The sequence below is a fragment of the Choloepus didactylus genome, chromosome 21 (genome assembly GCF_015220235.1).
Source record: "Choloepus didactylus isolate mChoDid1 chromosome 21, mChoDid1.pri, whole genome shotgun sequence".
NCBI lineage: Eukaryota > Metazoa > Chordata > Mammalia > Pilosa > Megalonychidae > Choloepus > Choloepus didactylus.
The window spans coordinates 9,033,580-9,061,378 of record NC_051327.1 but is presented as its reverse complement, the minus strand read 5'-3'; the positions used below and the strand labels follow the sequence as shown (position 1 = coordinate 9,061,378).

The window sequence follows — 27,799 nt, the reverse complement described above, 5'->3', positions numbered from 1 at the left end:
GAACCTATGTAAGAAAATGGCAGCCTTAATGTGACGATGGGTGTGACTCTTAGTGTAGGTCACTCATAGGTGTAAGTTTAAGCTATCAGGTGGGAAAATTTTGGTTAGATCTAGCTTTGTCTAGCAAGATAGTTTTGGAACTGGATGAGTTAGCTCTGGGCTGACTCACATCCTTTCATCAATAAACATTAGGGACTGTCTCTAATGATCATAAGACTTTAAAGTTGAAAAGCAGGATAAAGGGGTACAAGTGAGGGTCAGTCTCATAGTTTTTACAATCACAAGAAAAAAGGCTCTATAGCTATACAATCATTGTCAGAGATCAAGGTACCTGGATTACAGTTCAGCAAATTCAAATACACTAGAAAGTAAAAAGAAATGTCTATATAATGATTCAGCAATCAGAATCATTTCTTAAATCCTAACTTTTTTATGACAACTGTATCCAAACTTGCATGAGCAACTGAAAAGGCTCTATGGGAACTGAAATCAGAAGGGACTCATTGGTACTAAATGAAGGAGACCCAGGCTGCATGTTCCTTCCCCAGATATAACCAGTGCTCACGTTTATTCACATAAGGCCCTTATTACTCACTACACATCCTAGGGAGGAGTCTGAGATGAACCACAAGGCACATTCCCACCTTGGTTCTTTCTGAGAAGGATCAATAAGTCAGGAATGTTGAGAGATACTTCCCATGAGAAGCCACCTCTTCTCATATTTCTCAAGAAATTAAATAAATTGTCAGGATCATTCTTCCCACACCAGTCACTTTTTGAAATTGAAATAAAAGATACACGAAAATGGTAATTAGCACTTTTCATTCATTAGAGATATTTTAGGGTCCCATGTGAACACTTTTCAAGGGAAACAGATAACTATATTCTGGCAAGGTGACTCAGACTCTCCATTAACAACAATTCCCTGTTTACCATTAAAAGTTGCCAGACTCAAGGAATCTAAAATTAGATGTGAACCAGCCTTTCTGTAAGAGCTATTCCTTATATTCCAGATTTGCAGGAAATCCCTCTTTCTCTAGGTTCCTAACCGGACAGGGTTGTGAGGTTTCCTTAATCTGCCTCAATTTCCACTACTTTCCTTCTAAGTACAAATCCTTCTAATGTGTACTATAGAAGTCAAGGTTTGTCACCAGCAAAAACTTCTGTGTCCTAAACAACTTCTTCTCCTTCCTTCCTCCTCCTCCTCCTCCTCCTCCTTCTCCTGGTAACAGCTTTATTGAGATATAATTCACATGCCCATGCATTCTATCCAATAAAATTGTACAATAAAATGGCATTTAGTATTTTCTCAGAGTTGTGCATCCATCACTAGAACAACTTTTAGAACATTTTTGTTACTTCAAAAACAAGCCCTAGGTTGAAGAGCTAAGATGGCAGCATAAAGAGGTATGGAATTTGGTTAATGCCCTGGAACAACTAAAACACAATGAGGAGCAACTAGTAAATAATGTGAAATAACTGCTGAGAAACAACCACGACTGTCTACACATTGTACACCAACCTGGATTGGGAGGAATGCCTGAGATCACAACCTAGAATCTGTAAGTAAAACCTGTGGAAGCTTGCTGGGATCCCCCTCCACTCACAGCAGGCTGGGCTGCAGGACCTAGCTGTGGCAGAAAGCAGCATTCTCGGAGAGAGCGAACATAGCTCAGTCCAGATCCACCTGGGGTTTTAATTAACAAATGTGGACTGCTGAATACAAGCTACAAACATAAATAAGCAGCGAAGTTCTATGAGGTTGCTCCCAGTGGACAGGAGGTGGGGTTTATGGAGAGGGAAAAAAAAATAAAAAAATAAAAAATACAGAGACTTTTAGATACTGACCTTAGAGAGGTGGAAAACCCCTGTGCCCCAGCAGGGGGAGCCCAGACAACCAGGTGCTCTATCTGAACAACAGGTGAAATTGGGGGACCATGGACTAGCTCTGAAGGAGAGTGTATTAGTTCAGGATCTCTAGGGAAACAGAATCAAGATATATATATATAGATATGATTTTATAAGTGTCTCACGTAACTGTAGGTATGAACATGTCCAAATTCCATAGGGCAGGCAGCAGAACACTCCAATGAAGATATTTGATGAACTCCTCAGGCGGCAAACTGGCAACTTTGATGAATGTGTTCAATGAACTCCTCAGGAAATGAGCTGGCAACTTCAATGAACTCCTCAGGAAACACTTCACTGGTTAGCTGAAGTAGAAATGAAGGTCCTTTATCTGTCTTGCTTAAAGGTCTTCAACTGATTGGATTAAATCTGTGGAAGCTTGCTGGGATCCCCCTCCACTCACAGCAGGCTGGGCTGCAGGACCTAGCTGTGGCAGAAAGCTGGATTAAATACAGCTGATTACATTCTCTCATTGTGGGAGACACATCCTTCATCAATGTAATCAGTCACAGCTGCAGCCAATTGACTGATGATTTAATAAACCAACCTTCTGGTTTATTAACCAGCCAGAAATGTCCTTGCGGTAATGGTTAGGCGAGTGCTTGCTTGACCAGACACCAGGGTACCATCATCTGGCCAAATTGACACATGAACCTAACCATCACAGGGGCCTTTCTTTCTCTTTTTCAACCTGAATGGCTCAGTGGAGCCTCAGCCATTTTCAGTTCACAGCACTCTGACCCAGACAGGGGTGGAGTTGACAGAGTCAGAGAGGAAAAGAAGGTATTGAAATGCAGAAGATAGCTCCCTAGTGGGTTGTATCGTCCCTAAGAGGAAGGAGGTGGGGCCCAGCTCAAGGGCCTACCCTTCCCCTCAGAACTCAGACCCCAGGGCCTGGGGGAAACAGTCAAAACAGAAACAACCTAAGTTAAGAATTAAAGGTGCAACACTTCTTTACACCAGTCAGGAGCAACAGGCTGAGAAGTGCCACCTGCTGGGCAGGTTAGGAAAATCACAGCAGCTAAAGACCACACAGGAAATTCCGTCAATTCCTAAGACACACCCTCAAGGAGACTTGAAACTGAATATAACCCCATTCTGAGACCTGAACCCATTCTGGTCTGGGAAAATCTGATTGGGGTAACCAGGGAAGCCAGATACCTAAACAACAGAGGACTACAAACTACACTGGGAAGGGTGGAGATATGGTCCACTCAAAGAAACAAACTCATATCTCATTTAAGACAGAGTTGAGATATTGTTTCACTTTCATGAAACAGTCAATTAAAGATTTTCAAAGAAATATGCTAAGTCAAATAAAAACCAACTCAACAAGTTCAGGGAAGATGTGACAAAAGAGATGAAGTATATAAAGAAAACACTTGGTGAACAGAAGGAAGAAACTGAGATTGAAATGAAAGGTACAACATAAGAGATGAAAAATGTAATGGAGACATGCAACAACAGAGTTCAAGAAGCAAAAGAAAACACTCAGTAACTGGAAAACGAGACACCTGAAATCCTACACACAAAAGAACAGATAGGAAAAAGAATGGAAAAATATGTGCAATGCCTCAGGGAATTGAATGACAACAGGAAGCGCATGAATGTACATGTCTTGGGTGTCCCAGAAGGAGAAGAGAAGGGAAACGGGGCAGATGAAATAATAGAAGAAATAATGAATGAAAATTTCTCATCTCTTATGAAAGACAAAATTGCAGATCCAAGAAGTGCAGCATACCCCAAACATAATAGATCTGAATAGACCTATGCCAAGACACTTAATAATCAGATTATCAAACATCAAAGAAAAAGAGAGAATCCTGAAAGCTGCAAGAGAAAAGCAATTTATCACATGCAAAGGAAGCGTGATAAGATTATGTGTGGATTTCTCAGTAGAAACGATGGAGGCATGAAGAAAGTGGTGTGATATGTTTAAGATACTGAAAGAGAAAAACTGCCAACCAAGAATCCTGTATCCAACAAAACTGTCCTTCAAATATGAGGGAGAATTCAAAATATTCTCTGACAAATGTATAATGACAGAGTTTGTGAACAATATACCTGCTCTACAGGAAATACTAAAGGGAACACTACAGAAAAATAGGAAAAGACAGGAGGGAGAGGTTTGGAAAACAATTTTGGGTTATGGTAGCACAGCAATGTAAGTACACTGAACAAAATTGACTGAGAGTATGGTTGAAGGAGGAAGGTTAGGAGCATGTGGGATACCAGAAAGAAAGAGGAAAGATAAAGACTGGGACTGCATAATTTAGTGAAAACTAGAGTGCTCAACAATTGTGATAAAATGTACAAATATGTTTTTACAAGAGGGAGAACAAATGAATGTCAACCTACCAAGGTGCTAAAAATGGGGTGGTATCGGGGAAAAAATACAATCGATGCAAACAAGAGACTATAGTTAACAGAAATATTGTACTATGCTTCCTTAAATGTAACAAAAGCAATACACCAAATCTAAATGCCTATAAGAGAGGGATGTAAGAAAAGGGTATGGGACTCTTGGAATTGGTGATATTGACTGACTCTTTTATTGTACTTTAGTTAAATTCTATATTTCCTCTTTGTTGCTTTTCAGCTGCCATTTTTTCATGTTTTTCTTTTTCTTTTGTCTCTCTACCTTCTTTGACTTCCTCCTCTATGTGGAAGAAATGAAGATTTCCTTATATAGGTAGTGGTGATTGTGGTGAATGCATAAATATGCAATTATCAGGGAACATTGATGGTTTACTAAGGATGGAATGCATGATGAGTGAACAAAACCATCTTAAAAAAACAAAAACAAAAAAACAGAATGACAAAGAAAACTTGAAGGCAATGTATTGAGTGAAATGAATCAGATACAGAAGGACAAGTATTGTATGATCTCACTGATATGAATTAATTATAATATGTAAACTCATAGACATGAAATATAAGTTACTAGGATATAGTATGAGGCTAAAGAATGGGGAGAAGTTGCACATTATAAACAGAATGTCTAACTAGGTTGAACTTGAGTGTTTGGAAATGGACAGAGGTAATGGCAGCATTTTATTGTGAGAATAACTAACAGTGCTGAATGGTGTGTTAGTGTGGTGGAAGAAGGAGGCTTGGAGACATGTATGTCACCAGAAGGAAAGTTGGAGGTAAAAATATGGAATGTATAAAAAAGTGAATCTTGTGGTGGATGATGTCTGTAATTAACTGTACAAATATTAGAAATCTCTTCCATAAACTAGAACAAATGTATGACACTATAACTAGAAGTTAATAATAGAGGGGTATATAGGGAAAATGCATACCAATTGTAAACTATGTACTACAGTTAACAGCATTTTAACATTCTTTCATCATCAGTAACAAATGTCCTATACCAATACCATCAGTGAATAATGGAGGGGGTGGGGTTAGAAGTATGGGTGGATTTGAGTTTTCTTTTTTGATTTTATTTTTCTGGAATAATGGATGAACAGCTGTATGATGGTACCATGGGCAATTGATTGTGCACATTGGATGATTGTATGGCATGTGAACAATCTCAATACAATTGAATTTTTAAAAAAACAAACAAACAAAATCACCTAAATACTAGTAATTGCAAAATAACAAAGTATCTTGTAAAAAAAAAAAAAAAAAAGAAAAGAAAAAACAACCCTGTACACTTTATCTATCATGCTCCCCCCCAGCATCCCCAATTTCTCCTCTTCCCCTCAGCCCCAGGTAAGTACCACTCTACTTTCTGTGTCTATAGATTTGCCTACGCCAGAAACTTTATAAAAATAGTATCATGGAAAATTGTGACTTGTTTCTTTCACTTAGCATGTTTAGAAATTCATCCATGTTGTAGCATGTATCATTCTTTTAAGGGCCAAATAGTATTCTAATGTATGGAAATACAGCTTTTGTTTATCCATTTGTCAGTTTCTGGACATTTGGGTTGTTTCCACCTTATGGATGTTATGAATAATGCTGCGCTGAACAGTCTTGTAAATATTTTTGTATAGATATGTGTTTCACTTGACTAGGAGTGGGATTTCTGGGTCAAATGGTAATTCTGGGTTTAGCTTTTTTAGGACCTACCAGACTGTTTTCCAAAGTGGTTACATCACTTTACGTCCCCACCAGTAGTATATAAGGATGAATTTGTCATATCCTCACCAACACTTGTTCTTACATGACATTTTCATTATGCCATCCAAGTGGGAGTGAGTTGATAGCTCATTGTAGTATTTCCCTAATGACTAATGATGTTGAGCAACTGTTCATGTGTTTTTCACTCATTTATATACCATATTTGTGGAAATGTCAATTCAGATCCTTTACCTCTCTTTTAAGTGGATTGTTTGTCTTTTGTTGTTGAGTTGTAGGATAATTTATGTATTGTTTATATTAAACCCTTATCAGATATATGATTTGCACATATTTTCTCCCATACTGTGAACTGTCTTTTCACTTTTCCCCCATGAAATTTAACAAAGAAGTGGAGTCCAGGAAAGCTCTTCTACCCTCACAGATCTCCCTCTTTTGTTGTTTTCATTTAGTATTTAAAAATATGGCAGCTTGTTTACTAAGATTTCCTGGATCTTATAAACATTTCCACTTTTATCTGGACCTTCAGCTTCCTTCTTCTCTGTTCAATTTTGATTCCTTTTCCCACAGTTTCTCCTGATTGTAGGCTTCTGTCCTGGAAGGAAGATCTGTCTGGACAATTTCAAGAGTTCAGAGGGTCTAAAGAACTCCATCTCCTTTAGATCTTCTTAACCAAGGCCCATTGCATTTATGCACTGTTGGAGTGGGCAAAACTCCACCCAAATTAACTGCTGGATATCTGTACTTTCTAGTTAATACCTATTGGCTATTTGGGGGTGTCCTTTTTCTCCTTCCTGTTAAACACCCGGTTTATTCACTTTGCTTCCATCTGCCATATACTAAACCATAGAGTTTTGTAACGATGAGTGGATTTTCCCCATCTGCTAGTTTGTTGGTGTTTTAGGGGATGCTTTTTCCACTAGTTTCATTGTAGATGTTTCCCATGCATTTTTTTTAAATTTTATTTTGAAATAAATTCAAAGTTACATGAATAGTGGCAAAAACAATACTAGCCCCATACACAGAATTCCATCATACCCTGACCCCCCTCCCCCGATAGCTCAATTCACCAACTTTAACATGCTGTCACATCACTATTTCTTTCCCTACCTCCCTCTCTCCTTCCCTATCTATCATCCATTCTATATTTCTCTGTCTTCTGAACATATGAGAGTTAGCTGCACACATCCTTGAACATACACTATAATTCACATATACACTTCCCATGAACAAGAACATTGTTTTATGTAATTCCATTAAGCACAGCTAAGAAGTATATGAGATTCAACAATGATACAATGCTTACATTCTATTTTCCTTTTCCTTATGTCTCAACTGTGTCCCTTCGAGCCACTTGTCCTCCACCCTCCAATCCCATCCAAGTTCATCCTTAGCATTCAATTGTCATCTAGTTAGACTGTCTTTTTTTTTTTTTTTTCCTTTTTTCAATTGTGGAAACATATTTACAGCCTAAATCTTCCCATTCCACCCCCTCCCTAGCCTTCCATTAGTGGGATTAATCACATTTAGAATGTTGTAATGCTCTTTCCCACCATCCATTGCTAGAAATTTACCTTCACCTCAAACAGCAACCCTACACTCCTTTCTTAACTTCCCATTGCCCCTTCCCCCATTTCTCTTAACCCAAACTCTAATTTCATCTCTATGGTTATATTCTCTGAAAATTTCTTTGTGTTTACTGTGGGGCTTAAAATTAACCTCTTAAATCCCTATCAATCTTGTTTTTCTTTGATACCTCCTTCACTTCAATAGGGCACATAAACTATGTTTCTATACTCCTTCATTCCCCCACCTTTATATAGTTGTCTAAAATTACATATTTTACACTGAATTCAAAACCACTGATTTGTCCTTAGAGTTTGTGTATTTTTTTTATCATGTAGGAAGTAAATAGTACAGTTATAGTTCAAAAATTATTGACTTCTATTTGTATTCCATTGTGTTTGGAGAATGTTCTTTGAGTATATTCAATTTTTTTTTTAATTTCTTGAGGCTTGTTTTATGTCCCAGCTTATGGTCCCTTCTGGAGAAAGATCTGTAATCACTAGAGAAAATTGTGTGTCTGGTGATTTGGGATGTAAGGTACTATATATGTCTGGTAAAATTCTCTATATCTCTTTCTCCTTTCTTTGTCTCTCTGTTGGTAGGGCTTCCTTTAGAATCTGAAGTAGGGCAGGACTTTTATTGGCAAAGTCTCTCAGCATTTGTTTGTCTGTGAAAAATTTAAGCTCTCCCTCAAATTTGAAGGAGAGTTTTGCTGGATAAAGTATTCTTGGCTGGAAATTTTTCTCTCTCAGAATTTTAAATATGTCATGCCACTGCCTTCTCGCCTCCATAGTGGCCACTGAGTAGTCCCTACTTAGTCTTATCTTGTTTCCTTTGTATGTGGTGAATTGCTTTTCTCTTGCTGCTTTCAGAACTTGCTCCTTCTCTTCAGTATTTGAGAGTCTGATCAGAATATGACTTGGGGTGGGTTTATTTGCATTTGTTTTATTTGGAGTTCACTGGGCATTTATGCTTTGTGTGTTTATATTGTGTAGAAGGTTGGGGAAGTTTTCCCCAACAATTTCTTTGAATACTCTTTCTAGACCTTTACCTTTCTCTTCCCCTTCTGGGACACCAATGAGTCTTAAGTTTGGATGTTTCATTTTATCTATCATATCCCTGAGATCCATTGAGATTTTTTCAATTTTTTTCTCCATTCTTTCTTTTGTTCTTTCATTTTCTGTTCTGTGGCTTTCTAGGACACTGAGATGTTGTTTAGCTTCCCCTAGTCTTGTATTGTGAATATCCACAGTCTTTTTAATTTGGCCAACAGTTTCTTTTATTTCCATAAGATCTTCTATTTTTTTTATTTACTCTTGCAATGTCTTCTTTATGTTCTTCTAGTGTCTTTTTTATGGTGCTTATATCCTGGGCCATGGTCCTCTTGATGTCCTTTAAATCCTTTGCCATGTTTTCATTCTTTGATTGTAGTTCTTTAATTAAATTTGCGAGGAATGATGTTTCTTCTGAAATCTTGATTTGTGTGTTTGGAGCTGGATTCTCCATATCATCTGGGTTTATCATATGCATTAAGATTTTCTGTTGTTTTGGGCCTCTTCACATTTGTTTTGCTTGATAGGGTTCTTTCAAGTTGTATCAAAAAAAAAAGGGATATTGATCAAATTTTTCAGAGATACAGTTTGGTGACATACACTTTCTCTAAGTAACCAGCAGATGGCATCTGTGAGCCACCTATATTCCTCCAGTCAGTTCTCGCATAGGGAGGGGAAATGATTCATGTGTGTTCAGTTGGAGAGCTCAGCCTGGGCTTGCCGCTGGAGTCACACGCCCTGAATGTGGGGTGCACGCACGGGTGGCCAGGGAGGAAAGGCTGCTCTCTCTCCATGTCCCCTATACCACCAGACTTGGCATAGCGCCCCTGGGTTCTCCAAGCAGATCCCCCCTCCCAGCCACAATCTTCCTTCAGCTGAGGGGGATGCTGCGCTACATCATCAGTGTGCGCCGTCCCTCTAGGGAAGCCCTGGGCCACTTGGCTGTGCCACGGGGCTCTCAGCTCATTTCAGAATACAGAATGTATGAGGCTGTCTTTACTGCAATGCCTTGTGGGCTGAGATCAGCTGAGGTTTTCTCCACAGAGAGAGAGCGAGAGACAGAATATTTCCCCCAATTCTCCCAAGGTCAGTTGTCACCAAAAGCCTCTGTCTGTTTGTTGAGGATTCGCTGTCTGTATTGAGCAGTTATTATTAAAACCTCACTTGGAGCTGGGCTAAGAAAGTGCACGGTGCGGATTCCGTGAGGGAGGGGCTCCCAGCTCTAGGTTCTCGGCTCTCAGAGTGGGTCCACAACTTTACTTACAGATTTTATGCTGTGATCTCGGGCATTCCTCCCAATTCATGTTGGTGGATGTTGAGTGTACTGTCACGTTTGTCTCCCCACTACCATTCCAGGTTATTTACTGTTTTTTTGTTCATTTATGAATTGTTCTGGGGGAGACTAAGTCTTCCACTTCTTTCTATGCTGCCATCTTCCCAGAATCCCCTCCCATGCATTTTTGGTCTTGGAATCTAGTTGGACTCTCTGTTTTCTTTTCACTTTTTGATAGCATCATTTGGAGCACAAACATTTTTAATTTGGTGAAGTCCAATTTATCAATTTTTTTTTTTTTTGGTTGTTGTAGCTATTGGTGTCATATCTAAAAATCTACTGCAAAATCCAGGGTCATGAATGCAATGTCCTTTGTATGTTTCCTAGGAATTTTATAGTTTTAGCTCTTTTATTTAGGTCATTAATATATTATTAATTAATTTTTGTATGTGGTCTGAGTTAGGGGTCCAAATTCATTCTTCCACATCTGTCTATTTATTTGTCCCAGCACCATTTATTGGTGAGGCTATTCTTTCCCCATTGAATGATCTTGGCACCTTTGTCAAAATCAATTGACCAAAGATATGTCAATTTTATTTCCAGAACCCAGTTCTATTCTGTTGATCAATATGTCAGTCCTTATGCTAATCCACAATGTCTTGATTACTATTGCTTTTTTATAAGTTTTGAAATCAGGAAGTGTGGGTCTTCCAAATTTGTTCCAATTTCACAAGATTGACTACTTTAGCTTCCTTCAGTTGCCATATGAATTCTGCGATCAGCTTGTCATTTTCTGAGAATAACTTAACTAGGATTTTAGTAGGGATTGAATTGAATATGTAGATCAATTTGGGGATTACTTCCATCTTAACTGCATTAAGTCTTCTAGTCCGTAAACATTGGATGTGTTTTAATTTATTTAGATCTTTAATTTCTTTCAGCAATATTTTGTAGTTTTCAGAGTGTTTTGCACATTTTTTGTTAAAATTATTCCTAAATTTTTTATTGTCTTGATGATACAGGAAATAGAATCATTTTCTTAATTTTACTTTGGTATTTTTCAATGCAAATGTATAGGAATACAATTTGAATTTTGTGTATTTATCTCTTGTACATAATTGTTTTATAGTGGCTTTCTTAGGATTCTGGATTCTGTATATACAGGACCATGTCATCTGTGGATAGAGCATTTTATTTCTTCTTTTGCAATATGGATGCATTTCATTTCTTTTTCTTGTCTAACTTCCCTGGGTAGAGCCTCCAGTATATACAGCTGGTATCATAGAAATGAAAACATCCTGACATTATATGCTTCCTTACTGCAAGACAATATTATTACCTATTAAGAGGTTTTCTGCAAATTGGACTGAGCTTTATATAAAACTAACAATTGACAGGAAATACAAAGTACCATATAAAAGACTCCATGAGAAGGCAATCACCAAAATCAAAGGCAGGTCAGCAACTTTTTCAACAAATACGTAAAGTAAAAAGGATGGAAATTGAACCTATACATTAAAATAACTTAAGGGATATATCAACTGATTTCATCATGAGAACCTTATTTGGATCATGATTCAAACAAACTGGAAACATTTAGACAGTGTTGGAAATCTAAACTTTCACAGGATACTTGAGAATATTAAGTAATTAATGTTATTATTTTAGGTTTTACAATTGTATTTTGGTGGCATCTTTTAAAAATAAACATAGGAGTTTCACTTCAGGGGATGATGGGGTAGTTCCAATCAGACCAACCATCCAGAAGATAATAGCTATCTAATAGTAACTAACTGCTAATGGCATGAGGAAATGAACAAAAGAAGTCAGAAACAGAAGGGAAGTAAAAACTCAGATGAAGGTGAAAGCACTGTTTTCAGATTTTACACCATTTTGCCAGAGGACAGCCCACAATTGCTGTCATGTGGAGTGGGTAAAATTCAGATAGCAACTCATAATCATGTTGGTTTGAAGAATTAGAGGACAGAACATCTCAGCAGGTGGAAAATGAGGAGGGACACACTACGTATAAATATATGTGTATTTATGGTATATGAATTTTACATTCATATACAATTTAATGGGTGGTTAAGAGAAGATTGGCAAGTATAGGAGAAAGGGTTAGGGAAACTGAGAAAAGGAATCAATGGAAATGATCCAATCTGAAGACAGATTGAAAGATTGAATAAAAATGAAAAAAGATACATTGATCTGTGCTTTATTAGAAAAGAAAGATGTATGATCTAATAGTTGTTTCCACTTAGGAAAATAAGTAAATATTATAAATCACTTTATACTAATAAATTGACAGATAAAATGGAAACATTCTTTGAAAGATGTAAAGGATTCAAACTGATATTACAAGAAATAGAAAATCTGAATAGCCCTATATGAAAAAATAAACTGCAAAATTATTTTAAAGATTTGCTGACGAAGAACACTCCAGGTCCATCTGCCTTCACAGGTGAATTCTATAAAATAGTCAAAGAGGTAAAAGTACCAATCCTACAAAAACGTCTCTAAAATATTGGAGATGAAAGAACTCTTGCAAGCATATCTTCTGAGGACAGTTCAATTCTGTTTCTGAAGACCTTACAGGAAAAGAAAATTATGGAACAGCATCACTTAGCAAGTTTGTTAAGGTTGCAGTTTTACAGTTTCAGGTATGTACTTCTAGCTATTCCAATACACTAAAACCTAAAAAGGGATATCTGCATAGTGCATAAAATTGAAACAACTTACTCTGCAGAAATAGAAAAACCAATATCCAAATTTATTTGGACTGGCAAGGTGCCACAAATGGCCCCTGCAGCTGCCCCAGCATCCCTTCCCTTTCCACCTCCCTCCTCAGTGCTCTGGAGGGCAGTTTGTCTTCTTTCCCATTCCCTCTGGTTTCCCTTGGCAGTCAATCAATAAATATTTGTTGGATAAAAAAAAGAAAAGAAGAAATAGGCAAAGAATCTGAATAGATATTTCTCTAAGGAATACGTAAATCAGCCTATAAACACATGAAAAGACACCTGAGATCATTATTCATCAGGGAAATGCAAATCTAAACAACAATGAGCTATCACTAAGATGGTTACAATCAAAATGGCAGAAAATGACAAGTGTTGAGAAGAATGTGGAGAAATCAAAAACCCTCAGTCACTGCTGATAGGAATAAAAATGATGCAGCTGCGTTGGAAAAGTTTGTCAGTTTCTCAAGCAATTAAACATAGAGTTAACTACCATATGACCTAGATATTACACTCCTAGCCATATACCCAAGAGAATTGAAAAACATATGTCTACACAAAATATCTGTAGCAGCATTATTCATAACAGCCAAAAGGCAGAGGCAAACCAAATGCTCATCAACTGATGAACAGCTAAGCAAAATTTGGTATATCCATACAATTGATTATTAAACCATAAAAATAATGAAGTACTGATACATGCAACCACAAAGTATAGATTCCATTCATCTGAAATTTCCAGAACAGAAAAATCTGTAGAGATAGAAATTGAATAAGTGGTTCCCAAAGACTGAGAGTGGACATCTAGAGGTACAAATAGCTAAATATTATGGGGTTTCTTTTTGAGGTGATGAAAATGTTCTAAAATTAACTGTGGTGATGGTGGTACATATATGTGAACATACTAAAAATCATTGAATTGTACATTTCAAATGGATTAATCATATGACATTTGAACTATATCTCAAAAAAGCTGTTAAAATGAATTCTCCACAAATATTTTTCAAAATCAAGAAAATAAAAATTTTCCCACACTAGACTTTGAAAAAACTAATAACCTTGTTTATAGTTTTTGGTCAGATACTAGTGACAATATATTACTAACCCTGTTACAATATAAACTGTATTTTCATTTCCACATGTAAAGCAGAATTCATGTTCAATAGTTACATGCTCACATTCCTGGTGGAGTTGACTATGTGAGCAGTAGTTTCATCATCTGTTTTCAACTGATGTATTTGGATGTCATTGCTGATCAATTCATTCATTATCTTACTCTTAAGTGTCTGCAAGTCATTTTTAGAAACTGTATCTGCCTTGGCAATCAGTGATATAATGTTGACCTATTAAGAAGGAAGACAAACAAAATCTCATCATTGAGGATTTGTTGTTGATCCAGTAGTTCTTAAAATCAAATTATATTTTCTGACAATAAATTTGTAACTAGATAATCACTGGCCACCACTCATAGAAATGCTTTCCTTCAAAATTGTTTTTCCAAATCATCAGTGCTTTTTCAAGATTAGTCTTTTACCAGAATGAAGGTTTAGAAATCTCAGGCTTCATCTTGTTTTCAAAATCTCCTAAACTTCCAATACATCTGGAGTATATAAAATGTATGCTATTGGGTAAGTAATCTAACTCATTATCACTTGGATTTCTTACTAAACTGGATGCTAAAAAGTAAGAATAAGATATCTTTATTATCAAAACTCTAGAACAGAGGAAGTTTGTCCTTCTGCCTGTCCTTCATGCGTGCCACATACTCTAATAAATCCATCTTAATCAATGCCCCATTTTCATGGACTTTTGTCTACCTAGATGTCCTTACAGATAGATTTGCCTTTCTCAAAGTCTCCTTAAAAATATTTGTGGTAGCATACTCTAGAGGTTAAAGTGTGTATTTGTGTGGGTGTGTGTATATGTATGGTATGTTTGTGTGTGTGTGTACAGCACCTTACTAATATGTTCATTTGTAAAAATGAACTATTTCCATATTACATGTTCACGGTTGAATTTTATCCATACCTTTTTTTTCCTAGTTTTACAATCTGATCACTCCTGTTCCTGTACTTTAACATCTTAAAAATTGTACTTTGTAGAAAAATGACACCATGAAAATTCCAAAATATATTTTATTCCTGTTAAAAGAAGTTATCTTACAAAATCATGAGACACAATATTAAGTTCTGTAATAGAAAAGGAATATCTAGAAATGAGTTTTGGCTAGATTGCTTTTGTTTGACAAACTTAAGGTTGCTCAAAGTATATTAAAAATCTCTTGGGAAAATCCAAGGCTTCAATATTGTAAATGTAGATGTTCATAATTTTCTTATGTTAATATCTGATTTAAGAACTTTCAGAATCAAGAGCATACAATGGCTAAGTTAGATTCAAGCTTAACCTAAGGTTTGGGTTGTATGGGTGAGAGAGGTGGGAAAAGGGAACCTCTAGTAATGGGAAATCATTAACATATAAGAAAGAAATATTCACTATGTCAATAATGTCTTGGGTGTTCAGATTTGAGGAACAAAAGGCAACTATTTCAAGAACTAAGCAATGGGAAGCAAAGACAGTGGGCACACTCTGCAAGGCAGAATCTTTCTCACTCCTTTGAGTAATGGACCTTGTGATAATTAGGGATTTCCTATTTCTGAAAAATGGCTTCAAGATCACAGCTGCCCAGGAAATTTAAAATAAAATAAAACTCTGTCTTTGACTACTGAATGTACATCAATCAAGAAATTGAAGCAGGTTTTGAAAGCAAGCATCTTGAACCACTGCCCGTGATTTTTATTCTGCCCATGCTTTTAACTCCTGACACCTAAAGACATTTTCCCAAGGCAGAAAATCAATAAGTGTAAAAGTAAGCATTCAAAAACCTGTTTACATTAACAGCAAACCTTGTGATCTCTCTGTATATAAAGATATAAAGTATATATATAACTTCTGTTAAGTCATGACTACAAGTCACATGTTCTGATGGTCAAACATGTTCAACAGAATGATATTCCATATAATAGTTAGAAAATTTAATGAAAAGAACAGCTCTCATATAAATATCATCAAGAATCTGGTAAGCCATGGTGATTAAGTGGCCTGTTGAAAGAAAATGTATATATGTCCCAAAGCTTACATAAAAAGAATCCTGCATTCTGTAGGAAGCAGTAACTGCCTGCACATCCCTGCAATCTGAATCCTCTCTGGTAGGACCAACAGCCAGGATGATGAAAACTTCTGTTTCTCACCTTCAGTCATACAGGCAAACATTCATGGAATAGTTTGTATAAGAAAGTAGTCGAACTCAAAAATAGGTTTCCTTAGTAAAATGAAAATATATGTTACCAAAAATATATACTGAACACTAGACTTTAACCTTCTCCTTTTACATAATAGAACCAAACAATGAATTCAATTTCAAAAATATGTGCAAATAAACCACGATCTGCCTAACCACAGGATCACAGAAAAAAAAAAACTAAATTTTCATTTTAAAAATGTTTAGAAATTAAATATTTTTAGTTTTTTACCCTCATCACATTTCAAACTTATCATTTTTAAATTAAATTTCTCTGAAGAAAGAATCTAAGGTTGAAATTTAACAAATGCTTTTAAACATTAACAGAAAAATATAATTATGATATAGACCCATATTGCAGAATAACAGGTATCTATAGGCAAACACCTTCAAAATATTTCTCAAATATTAAATGATAAAATACTGATGGATTTAACAACCATGCCTTACTGTCAATGCTCTTCAAGGTTTATAGATCAACTGAGTTCAAGGAATGTTCTGTAGGTGAAATGAAGTAGAGGCACACACGGATGTGAGAATCATGGTACTCAAAGAAAGAACTTTTAATCTTCAGTTCTTCTTGGAGGTAGGCCTCAAATTGAGCATTTATGTAGTCAGCTATGTTCAATGGCTGAAAAGATGATTATTTAAGCTTTTAGCATAACAGGGTAACAAAATTTGAAGTCTGCATCTTCACCATTTAATAAACAATTAAATCTGTCTAAACAATTTGCCATAGTGACAAAAGATAATGTGCATAACATGCGATACAAAGATAACAATTCAAAACCAACAATAAGAGCTGTGCTTTACATTTTTGATAGAAATGGCAAAACGATCTATCAATTCCATGCACTCCCATCAGAAACCCGATTTTATATGTTTATGTATTTGAAAGTGCAAAGGACCAAGAATGCCCAAGACAAACTGAAGGACACTAAGGAAGACATACTCTATTGTGTATCAGGTCTTGTGATGAATCTAAAATGCCTAAGGCAGTTTGGAATTAGCCCAGCAATAGTTAAAGAGACCAATGTACAGGAGAAATTTGGGGGTTAATAGAACTTTTCTTTGTCATGAGAGAAGATGGTGGATATATAATTCTATGCATTTTTCAAAACCCATCTAGACATAACAAAAAAGTGAATTTCACTGAATGTAAAATTTAAAAAGATCAACTTAAATAAATTAATTAAACAGACCTGTGGAAGGTTAAATTATGGACCTCAATGAAAGGCATGTTATTAATCTTAATCCACGTTCCCATGGGTGTGAACTCATATGTAAAAACAACCTTTTGAAGATGTAGTTTTAGTTAAGGTATGGCCCAAAGTGAATCAGGCTAGGCCTTAATTCATATTACTGGAGTCCTTTATAAGCCAAAGAAATTTGGATACAGTCAGAGGAGGCCATACAGGAGAAGCTGCAAGTTAGTGGAAACCAGAAGCCCCAAGAGAAGGAAAGAGAGAGACGGCCATGTGCCAGGAAGCAGAGATGCAGCCAAGGAGCCCCAAGGATTGCAGGAAGTCAGCACCAGAATGCTACAGAACTGGGGAGAAAGCATGACCTTGCTGAGGCCATGGTTTTGGACACTAGCCTTTCAAGCCATAAGCCAATATATTCCTGTTGCTAAGCCAACCCTTTGTGTTGTATTTGTCATAGAGTCCTTACAAACCAAGACAAGATCCAATGAAGGAGGAAGAGAAAGGAACGGCTTTCTCAGGGTCTACAAATTAAGCATATTTAGATACCACTTCAGAAATGGAAAAGATAGCCGCAAGCCTTCTACTTTAGTTTAAATATAAATGAGCTATCCCAAAAATCTTGTCCTGGTGGGGAACAGAAGATCTGACCATCATGACTGAAGAGGACTGAGAGAAATCATTGCCTCCTCTCTGGGGGAGGTGAGAACAGCTGCGGTTATTTTGGTGTCAACCTCTGCTGAAATGTGCTGGTGAAAAAAAAGGGGGGGAACGACACGGAATTTTATAATTCTGGTGAAAGTACAATGGAAGCAAATCTGTATTATCTTTAAAAATATCAATGAGACTATGTGAGAAATCCAAAATAGAATACAAACTATAAAAAATGAGCCTAATTCTATTACAAATAAATAACATAACCACAATGAAAGGGGTGGAAAAGGAAATAACATATTAAAGAAACTATGGAAAAGAGAATTTTAACTGAATACTGTAATGCTAAGGGCAAAAAGAACAGTTCAGAAATACTGGATCCTATTTAGTAAATTTATTTCTCACACAGAAAGGGCTAGCAATTCTAAAACTCTTTTATGTGTATAAACAAGGATTAAATGAATAAGTAAATATATTTTCACTATTGGGAATGGAGAGTACAATAAAGGAAAGGGGGAGGTCTAGAATAAACCTTATAAGTAATGGATTGAAATGAGAGGTTTTTAAATATAATCAGGTTTTCAGATATAAATAGAGACAGATTTAGAAATAAATATATATGTGTATATATTGGGGTTACTATACATGCAATATTTCCACCCTCTGTCTACTGAGAGGGCCCAGAAGCATTGACAAGCCAATAGCAAAAGGAGAGTTAGTGCCCAGATCTTGCTTTCTAAATACCATTTTGATTAAAAACAACCAGAACTCCTTTGAGAAGTGGTGGACTCCAAGGGTGGCCAGGAGAAAACAGAAAATGAACCTGAAACCACTTGTAGCACATTATTTTACTGGGTAATTTGTTTCTAGAAATTTATCCATTTTATTTAGGCTACCCAAATTGTTGTCATTAAATAATTATTGATAGAATTCTCATATAATCCTTTACATTTCTGTAAAAATGGTAGGGATGCCCTACTTTCATTTCTGATTTTAGAAATTTGCATCTTAACATTCTTTCTCAGTCTGCTAAAGGTATGCTAATTTTGTCAATGTTTTTAAAAAAACAAAGTTTGGTTTTATAAATTTTCTTTGTGGTTTTTATATTTTCTGTTCCAGTTGTCCCACTTAAACCTCTTTAATTTCCCCCCTTATGCTAACTTTGGATTTAGTTTGCTTTTCTTTTTCTAGCTCTATAAGGTACAAAATCAGGTTATTGATTTGAGATCATTCTTCTTTTAACGCTGTTTTTAGCCAGTAATGTGCTGATGTATGTTTACAAAAATGCCTCTGTGGAAGGAAAGAAAAACTTCTTTGTAGCATTTGCTGATTTCTGTGGTGTGAATGTTCCCATCTTGGCTGATTTCAAACTACTCACATGACACCACTGAATGGCAGCCTTGGGAGGAGTATGATTGGTCTGAGCTGGTAGAGCTGGCTCTAGCACACCACTAAAATAATTCATATAAATCAAGTCAATATATGAAAAAATATGCTCGCTAAAGCTAACTTTAGCTAACTAGGGGAATTCCATATAATAATATGCATTGTATTAGTTAGGGTTCTCTAGGGAAACAGAATCAATGAGCGGTGTCTCTGACTATCAAATTGTAAAAGTGACTCATGCAACTGTGGGTATGCACGAGTCCAAATTCTGTAGAGCAGTCAGCAAACTGTCAACTCCAAGGAAGATGTCCAATGAACTCCTCAGGAAATGAACCAGCAACTTCGGCGAACTCCTCAGGAAATGCTTCACTGGGCAGCCGAAGAAGAAGTGAAGGTCCTCTATGTGTCTCGCTTATAAGTCTTCAACTGATTAATTGGATTAAATCTAGCAAATTGCATTCTCTCATTGTGGAAGACATGCCCTTTGGTGAGTCATCAGTCACAGCTGCGGTCAATTGACTGATGATTTAATAAACCAGCCTGTTGGTTTATTAACCAGCCTCAAATGTCCTCACAGCAATTGTTAGGCCAGTGCTTGCTTGACCAGACAGCTGGGTACCATCATCTGGCCAAGTTGACACATGAACCTAACCGTCACATGCATTCATTTCAAAAGGAGTAGGGGTCTAAAGCCACTGCTACACACAATTCATTTCCCTCTTTCCCAGATAGTTTACATATAATTCAGGAGCTATAAAAAGTCTTCATAATACCAGAGGAGAAATAAGGGAATTAGCTAAAACAGATAGAAACATCGTGGAAAAACTGTTACTAGAATTGATTACTTCAAAATTGTGAAGGAAATCAGACAACTGGAGACAAATATGCCAATTTCAAGGAATTGGTTTATGTGGTTGTTGGGGGCTGGCAAATCCAAAATCTGGAGGGGAAGTCAACAGGTTGGAATCTCCTCAGGGGTTTATTTTGCATTCCTGAAGAAGAAATTTTTGCTCCTAAGGGTTTTCGATGATTTGATGAGGCCCGCTCACATTTTCAAGGGTTAATCTCCTTTACTTAAAATCACCGCGGCCTCCACAGCAACCTCCCCTTTGCCCCTGTCTGTCCTCATCCTCCGCGTAGCTGACTTGCGCCCGGTCAGGAACAGCACCTGCCTCCTGCGGGTCAGCCCGATTCTGTCGCTTGACCTCGGGCTGGTCGTGGGCCCCGGGCCACTCGGGCCCTGGTGGGAGTGGCGGCCTCCTCCGCCCGGGCCCTCGGTCTCGGGCCACAAGCTCCTCCCCTCCCCTCCCCTCCCCCCTCCCCTCCCCCTCCCGCCGTCTTCACTGTCTCCCCGGCGGGCAGGGGGCGGCCTTGGAGACGCGCTGAGCGGCCCCCACCCCGAGGACCGTCTGCAGCAGCAGCAGCTCCCTGCCCGAGGAGAGGGCAGCGAGTGCCCCCGGGGGAAGAAGAAGGCGGTGGGGAGATCACTCCATGATCAGCCAGTCTGGGCAGCAGGTCCTGAGCCTCTGGGCCCGTCGGACGGTGCTGAGGAACTTCTCGGGTGCGGCGGTCCCAGGCATTTACAGAGCAGCGGGGAAGAAGACGGCCCCTTGGTGAGAACCGGTATAGGGAGCTGGACAGACTGTGCTCACACTAATCATCTCCTTTTCGAGGATCCCGTCTACACTTTGAGGTTTCTGTTGGGAATGTCTTACTTCACATGCGGACCCAGAGGTACAGAATGTCTGAAAATGGCAGTTACCCAGTGGAAATGAAATTGTTCAAGATGTGGGATGAGCCGAGCAACACATACAGCTTTGAGCTGCGTGGAGAGACTGCCCTCTGGTGTTCAAGTGACTGCACTACTGCACTGCACCTTCAGTGCCTCCATCCCAATGTAAGGTGCATCTGATACACTGTGTGAAGCTACGGGATGAAGCATCCTGTTTAGCTGCCAATCAGTAAATATTGGCATTGAAATCATTGATCTTAACAGTGTTGTGTTAAATTACAGGGACGTTTTAAGGAATTGATACACGTGCCAAACTTTTTCCTTTTTTGAAATATTGATCATGTAACAATTTGCAAGTAGAGATGTAGATGAGTATTGTGAACATATTTGACATGAATTCAGGAAATATAGTACGTTTTTTGTTTTGTAAGACTAAATCCCATATGAGTACTGAATACATTTTTTTTAATAGTGAGTGGGTCTGTGATTTAGGGCTTTAATGTGTTTAGGCATTATTGTTATTTAATTTATTTTATGTGGAATATAATATTTAATGGAAAAGTACCCAACAGTTTTAAGAACTAAAAATAGATCCATAGGGTGAATAATTTTCACTAACTAAACACCCTTTTAATAGTTCCCATTATGCATAAATATTCTAATTATATAATTCAGAATTTTATGGGTCACACATAAGCTTGCATGTCATAAAATATAATTTGAAAATTTTCTTATAAATTTTGTAAGAAAAAAGGTCTGAAATGCATGTTACATTCTTTAACCCTTCAAAAGAAAGTTTGTGCCATGTATCTCATGGACAAAATATCTTTACAGTTAGTATCTCAGTGGGATTATATTACTTGTTGCCCTTATCTTGAATTTTGAGAGAACAAACACACTCTTTCGTTCTGGAATATTCTGTATATTTAAAGAGTGGCCTAAATTAGGCTGTGGAAACAAAAAGCCTCATTGGTAAATAAAGGAACAAGTTTTATAGGAAGAGTAATAAAATATCTGACTTTGGATATGAGGCAACATCTCACTTTTGCTAAAGAGAATTTGGAAAATACAGTAACTAATTACAAAATTTGGAAATCAATCTCGGCAGCTCAGTAGAGTACTGAACATATATTTGATTCATTCTCAGTTGTTCAATTATTTATTCTGTTATTCAAGTTTCCTACACAGAATCTATGATGACATTTGTTAGATATTGAAAGATCCTTATTATGAAATAATTTGAGAGGTTTTTGAAATATGTAATTGTTTGTAAGAATAAAGGAAGCAGAAAAAATGTAGAGCCTGGTTGATTTTGTCTCCTAATGAGATTTTTTTTGTACCAGGTACAATGATAAATCTTTTAACTCAAAGGAAGAACCGTTGCAGATAATATGAAGTTACAGAGAATCCAAAAAATAGTCTGTGCACTGTAGCCTCACTGTCTTGTACCTTGACTTGGTAAAAAGTAGGTATTTATTAGGTCCCATTCAAATTTAAGAACTCCATTGCCTACACCGCTTTTTCTATCCAGTTTGGGGAAGTAACACACTTTTGTTTGGAAATTTGTTTTAAACAAATAATACAATACAGTAAGCAACTAGGCATTCTTGCAATCTTTGGAGTGAAAATCTTAAAAATTAAAAAAAGTCAACTTTGTAGAGGTGTAGATATTACTCACCTCTACAAAATACCTTCACAAAACATCTAGATTAATGTTTGACCAGTCAATTAGGCACCGTATTCTAGCCAAGATGACACAAAAAATTAAACATCACAGCTGCTTACCCAGAAAAAAATTAATATCTGGAAAGAAAGAATTCAAAAGAAGGAAGCATGATTACAAAAAAAAATAAGCATAATGAAGGAGCTATATGAATGAATATTCATTACCTTTGAAGAATTATGACTTAGTCCAAGGAGAAAGAAGCCAAAATCCTTGAAATAAGAAAACCTTTTAAAATTAAAATGAGGAAACACTAACCTGGCTTCTTTGTTTATTTGATGGCCATATCCCACTGTTTTCACAAAAGTCAATTTCAATTGAACATTGCTTTCCAGGAGTTCATATGTCTGAATTTTAAGTCCAATATTTGAATTAAAAGTGAAGATTTGTTGTCTTTAAAATTAGTATTAAACAATGTGTCTATAAGTGTTGATTTTCCAGTTCCAGTTTCCCCTATAATAAACATTGATACATCATCATAGGGGCTTATGTTGGCTGAGAAGAAATAACAGTCTGAACTCCAAGAGGGGTTTAAAGGGTCCCAAATACTTCAAAGACTGGAATATTCTTGAAAGTATTCACACTAGTACCGACTCCTCAGTCATGAAAATAATACCAAAGGAATATATACACTAAGCTACGTCAGCATTTTCAAGAGCACTGAAATTTTTAGCAAGATGAAAAAGTTTAAATAAAACAGCTGAAAAGATCAAAACAGATACAGACTTAAAGAATTCCACAAGATATTTCTCATACTTTTCATATACTGTTCACAATTGCCAAGAGGTGGAAACAACTCATGTGTTCTTCAACAGATGGGTGGATAAAGAAAACGTGGTATATACATGTGATGGAATACTATGCAGCAGTGAGAAGGAACAAGTTCCTGAAAACAGAAACAACATGGGTGAACCTTGAAGATACAATGCTGAGTGAAATAAGTCAGACATAAGAGAGATATTGTATGTCATCACTACTATGGACTCCACAAACAGTGTCAAATCATTCTTTTATAATGTGAAATAGAGGGGAAACAGAGATAGAAGTTAGTGAAGGGGGGATGATTACCTAATATGTAAAAACATGTTAATCAGTGTGAACTTAAAGGTATGAGTATGCACAGAGCTAATGACACTTCGTTTATGGGATTATAAGTATCAGTGCCACACTGAAGACAAACATGATGGAAAGAGTTTATAGTTGTAGCTATTATATTTAGTTCTTTAATCCATTATTAATTAATTTTTGTATGGGATCTGAGGTAGGGGTCCAATTTCTTTCTTCCATGTGTGGCTATCTGGTTGTCCCAGCACTACTTATTGATAAAACTATTCTTTCCCTATTGAATGGTCCTGTCAAATATCAATTGTCCAAAGATATATGGTTTATTTCCAGACTCCCAATTATATCCCATTGATCAGTGTGTCCATCCTTAGGCCAGTCTATAATGTCTTGACTATTGTTTGTAGTAGGTTTTGAAATCAGGAAGTGTGTTTCTTCCAACTTTGTTCTACTTGCTCAAGATTGTTTTCACTACTTTGGATTCCTTCAGTTGCCATTTGAATTTTGGGATCAGTTTGTCATTTTCTTACAATAATTTAGCTGGTATTTAGTAGGGATTGTATTGAATATATAGATCAATTTGGGGAGTGTTTCCATCTTAACAATATTAGTCTTCTGATCCATGAACATGGAAGTGTTTTCATTTGTTTCCTTCTTCTTTGATTTCTTTCAACTAATTTTGTAGTTTTTTGGTTTGTTTTGCATTTTTTGTTAAATTTATTCCTAAGTTTTTTATTGTTTTGATAATACAGTAAACAGAATTGTGTCCCTTAAATTCATTTTCAGATTTTTCGATGCAAGTGTATAGGAAAAAATGGATTTTTATAGTAATCATGTATTCTGCAACTAATTGTTGTATAGTGGATTCCTTTGTTTTCTCTATTTGCAAGATCAAATAGAGAAACTCTATTTGTGGATAGAGAGTTCTGTTTCTTCTTTTTTATTTGGACTTTTTTTTTGCTTTTTCTTGTCTAATATCCATGGCCAAAACCTTCAGTACAACATTATATGGAAATGATGAGAGTGGCATTCTTGACTTGTTCCTATCTTAGGGGGAAAGCACACACTCTCATCATTAAGCATGACGTTAGCTGTGGGTTTTTTTCATAGACTCTGTTTACCAGGTTGAGGAAGTTCCCTTCTATTCCTAGTTCGTTGAGCATTTTTATCTCTTTTAATCATGAAATAGTGTTAGATTTTGTCAAATACTTTTTGTGTCTATTGAGATGATTACTTTTATTAATCTATTGGTATGGTGTATTAAATTAATTGATTTTCAGATGCTAAACCAACCTTTTATTCCTGGGTTATCCTAATTAATCAAAGTATATGATCGATTTTATATGTTGCTTAATTTGGTATTTCTAGCATTTATTCAGATTTTGTCTATATTTGCAAATAATATTAATTTTTAGTTTTTTTCCAGAAATATTTTGTCTGGTTTGGTATCAGTGTAATATTAGCACCATAGAATGAGTTGGGAAGTGTTTCCTACACTTCCATTTCTTGGAAAATTTTATGAAGGATTGGTATGATTTCTTCCTTAGATATTTGCTAGAATTCACCAGTGAGAATATTTGGGCATGAACTTTTCTTTCTGGGCACTTTTATTAACACATTAAGGTGAAATTCACACAACATAGAATTAACCATTTTAGAATGCACAATTCAGTAGCATTTAGTACCTTCCCAGTGTTGCACAATCACCACCTCTATCTAGTTTGGAAAATTTTGGGGGGGATACTTTATTGGTTATAAGTCCCATCTCTTTAATTGTTATCAGTCTAACAAAGTCTATTTCAATTTCTACTTGAGTTAGCTTCAGTCATTTTTATCATTGTAGTAATTTGTCTATTTCATCTAAGTTACCTTATTTATTGGTATACAACTATTCACAGTTGTTCTTTATAATTCCTTTTGTTTCTATAAGGTGAGAAAAAACATTTCTAGCCAATTGTGCCATGGTCATAGAATACATGCTCTGTGATTTTGTTATGCTGAAATATATTAATACTTTTTATGGCCAAGTTGTGGTTAATTTTTATAAATGTACTATGTATGCTAAAAACAATATGTCTTCTATAGTTGGTTGGTATAATGATACATGTATGTCTTTATGCTACATTTGTGGGTGGTTCAGATTTTCTAAATCCTTGCTGAATTCTGATCTGCTTATTGTAGCAATTACTGAGAGGAGATGTGAAAATCTCCCACTCTGCATGAGGATTTGTCTGTTTCTTCTTGTAGCTATGTCATGTTTTGCTTGTGTGTTCATGGCCACTATGTATATTGTGATATTTTCTGGTGAACTGATATCATTTTGTGAAAACATTCTTTGCATTTAGTAATGCTTTTGCCTGTTAAAAAAAATTTTAAGTAAGATTACTACATTAAGAGCAGCATTCTCTAAATTAGTGTTTCAGTGATTTAACTAGTGATTTATTTTCAGAGTTTCCATATCTTTACGCTTTAGATGTGTCCCATGTAACCTGCATGCAGTTGTTATGTTTTGTTGCTTGGTGGGTTTAATTTATTCTGACAGCCTTTGGCATTTAACAAGAACATTGATCCATTTACATTCAATGTAAACCTATTATGTTTGAGTTCACTATCACGATTTTGTAATGCACTTTCTATTTGCCCAGACTTTTCTATGCTGTTTTCCTTCTCCTTTTTTTCCCCTTTCTTTTCTTTCTATCAGACTTTAAATTATGATTCTCACTGTTTCAGCATCAGGAGACACATGAAAACAGTTTATTATTAATGATATTAAGTTTGATCATTTGCTTCATGTGGTCTCCACTATCCTCATCCTCCGCCCAACTTCTTTTCACCAATGACTTGAGCATACATTGATGATTTGGGGCTCAATTATTTCATTGGTCATTGTAAGATGTCAATTTACTATTTCCATTAATCCCTTTATCTTCATTTCTTGGTAATCTCCCATACAGAAGAGATTTCTCTTCTCTCAACCTCCTATTTAAACATTTCTTTAAGAGTATTGGTGACACATGGATGATTTTACTTATTATTCAATGTGTTATAAGCCATTCCTGCCATAATGCATTTTGATGCTCAGGTTGTCCTGATGGAGTCAGTGGCAGCCCCTTCAAGCTGGTTCCTGCCTCTTTTTGATATATCCTGGTCAGCTCTTGAGTTCCTCACTGTCCAGTAAGGTCAGAAGCTCAGACTTGGAAATGAGAGGAAGATTCTGAGCAGAGGAGAGACATGACCATATGTTTATACTAGAATAGCCACAGGGGCTACAGGAGTCAATTTACTTAGGGGAACAAAATAAAGGGTTTCCTTGAGCTTTGAAGTTGACTGGTAACCTCAGCAGACATTACAGTGAGAAGCCACTGGCCCTGGGTAAATGCAACGTTCGGTGTAGCTAACCTACCCTGGGTTGGCTGTTCTGATTTTCTTATACTTGAGGACTCTCTGGTGGGAACTTAGAGAAAAGACAGACCTTGGAAACAAGGGTGGAAAACAAGGGAATTCAATAGAGGAGGGAGTGATCCATCAAGCTGGGGGCATGGGCTGGGTGGACAAAAAGAGCTGGGAAGGATCAGAAATTAGAAGATTGGAAGGCTCCAGAGAGGAGCTGTCATTTGGATGGTGCTTGGAGGGGATGAGGTAGGGGTGGGAGAGTGGTGTTCTAAGAATGCAGTCGTGTGGGGAGACAGCAGGTAATTGGAGGAAGAAGAGGGTTTAAAAAGCCACATTGCCAAGGGAGCCACCAAACAGGAGAAGACTCGGAGGAAGACAGAGCTCTCCTCCTGCTCCTGTGAGACCCTCTTTCCTGATCCTTGAATCCTGCTGATTTGTTAGCTAGTGCTGACCTGTTAACCTATTGACCTATCTCTGAACCTTCCTACCATCCTCTCCAGCATCTCCACCTGGTCCCATTCCTGCCCAGATCCCCACCTCCAGTTCTGCCCCACCCTCCACCCCACCCCTGCCCCACCTTCAGCCTCCTCCCCCTGCCATTGTTCCTCCCCTGTCCAGCCTCCATCTCCCACCTAGAGCCCTGGTGGTCCCTACATGGGGGCCCTGGGGCAGCTCTTCTGGCTGCTCCTGCTTGGGTCACTCTGGCAAGTGCCTAGACAC

General features: G+C 36.9%; 1 pseudogene; it reads right to left on the bottom strand.

Moving 5' to 3' along the window:
• LOC119518109 overlaps positions 1–27,799 on the bottom strand; it is a 49,840-nt pseudogene that overhangs the window by 5,531 nt on the left and 16,510 nt on the right.